Genomic DNA, 2,500 nt, shown 5'->3' on the forward strand with positions numbered 1-2,500 from the left:
ATCTGTCTGTCTGTTCTGTCTGTCTGATCTGTCTGATCTGTCTGTCTGTTCTGTCTGTCTGTCTGATCTGTCTGTTCTGTCTGTTCTGTCTGTCTGTCTGTCTGTTCTGTCTGTCTGTCTGTTCTGTCTGTCTGATCTGTCTGTCTGTTCTGTCTGTCTGATCTGTCTGTCTGATCTGTCTGATCTGTCTGTCTGTTCTGTCTGTCTGTCTGTCTGTTCTGTTCTGTCTGATCTGTCTGTCTGATCTGTCTGTCTGTTCTGTCTGTTCTGTCTGTTTGTCTGTCTGTCTGTTCTGTCTGTCTGTCTGTTCTGTTCTGTCTGTCTGTCTGTCTGTCTGTTCTGTTCTGTCTGTTCTGTCTGTCTGTCTGTCTTTCTGTCTTTCTGTCTGTCTGATCTGTCTGTCTGATCTGTCTGTCTGATCTGTCTGTCTGATCTGTCTGTCTGATCTGTCAGTGTGTGTGAATGGGACGTTTGTCTGTATTTGTCAGTAATGGCATGTGTGTGTTTGTTGTACAGTATGTGTTCAGTGGAGCAGCACATATGAGGCCACTGCTTTACCCATGATCCTTTGTGCTCCTCACACAGCAGTGTTGTTGTCAGAGGTGAGAGAACACACTCAGTCTTAACACCTCCCTCAGGTACAGCGTTAATGCACTAATGGTCTTTTTCAGCACGTCGGCCATCTTTCAGCAGCGAGAAGGCCAGCACTGCTCAATTAGGGCTTTATTAACACAGAGCTCCTGCTGCAGTACACTCCAAGAGAAACACACACACACACACACACACACACACACACACACACACACACACACACACACACACACAGTGAGGGTTACTACAGAGAGTGGAAGGTAATTCTTTATTCTTAAATTATTCAAAATCTCATTAAAGAATCACAGATTCTAGAATCACACACACACAATTATATTATTAATTATAATTATATTGTGTGTGTGATTATATTGTGTGTGTGATTATATTGTGTGTGTGATTATTTTGTGTGTGATTATATTGTGTGTGTGATTATATTGTGTGTGTGATTATATTGTGTGTGTGATTATATTGTGTGTGTGATTATATTGTGTGTGATTATATTGTGTGTGTGATTATATTGTGTGTGTGATTATATTGTGTGTGATTATATTGTGTGTGTGATTATATTGTGTGTGATTATATTGTGTGTGTGATTATATTGTGTGTGATTATATTGTGTGTGTGATTATATTGTGTGTGTGATTATATTGTGTGTGTGATTATATTGTGTGTGTGCTTCTCTTGTGTGTTGCTTCTTTTGTGTGTGTGCTTCTCTTTTGTGTGTGCTTCTCTTTGTGTGTGATTCTCTTGTGTGTGTGATTCTATTGTGTGTGTGTTTCTTATTGTTGTGTGTGCTTCATTTATTGTGTGTGTGTTCTTTGTGTGTTTTATCTTGTGTGTGTGTTTTTGTGTGTGATTTTCTTGTGTGTGTGTTATTTGTGTTGTGCTTCTCTTGTGTGTGTTCTTCTCTTGTGTGTGTGATTATCTTTTTTGTGTTGCTTCTATTTTGTGTGTGTGTTCTTTTTGTTTTTCTTATATTGTGTGTTGTTATTATCTTTTTGTGTTTTTTCTGTGTGCTTCTCTTGTGTTGTGCTTCTCTTGTGTGTGCTTCTCTTGTGTGTGTGTGCTTCTTTGTGTGTGTGCTTCTCTTGTGTGTGCTTCTCTTGTGTTGTGCTTTATCTTTGTGTGTGCTTCTCTTTTTGTGTGCTTTCTTGTGTGTGTGTGCTTCTCTTGTGTGTGTTTTCTTTGTGTGTGTGCTTCTCTTGTGTGTGTGCTTCTCTTTGTGTGTGTCTTCTCTTGTGTGTTGCTTCTCTTTGTGTGTGCTTCTATTGTTGTGTGTGCTTCTCTTGTGTGTTTCTTCTCTTGTGTGTGTGCTTCTCTTGTGTTGTGCTTATATTGTGTGTGTTGATTATCTACTTCTACTTCTACAATATAATTACACACTCTAAAATCACACGCTATAATCACACACACACTCAAATCACACACACTCCATAATCCCACACTCTATAACCACACACTATAAACACACACACTCTATAATCACACACACTATAATCACACTCTATAATCACACACACTCTTTAAACACACAATCTAAAATCACGTACTCTTATTATCACAAACACACTATAAACACACACCTCTATAATCACAAACTCTATAATAAGACATGCAGTAAAATCACACAATCACACACACACTATAATCACACACACACACACTGTAATCACACACACTATAATCACACACACTATAAACACACACACACTATAATCACACACACTATAAACATACACACACTATAATCACACACACACTATAAACATACACACAGTATAATCACACACACACACTATAAACATACACACACTATAAATATATACACACTCTACAATCTCACATCCCCTATAATCACACACACTTACAATAATGTGGCTAAAACACTCTCATTTTTCTCTTTCTG

Source organism: Tachysurus fulvidraco, chromosome 25 (genome assembly GCF_022655615.1).
Source record: "Tachysurus fulvidraco isolate hzauxx_2018 chromosome 25, HZAU_PFXX_2.0, whole genome shotgun sequence".
NCBI classification, from domain to species: Eukaryota; Metazoa; Chordata; class Actinopteri; order Siluriformes; family Bagridae; genus Tachysurus; species Tachysurus fulvidraco.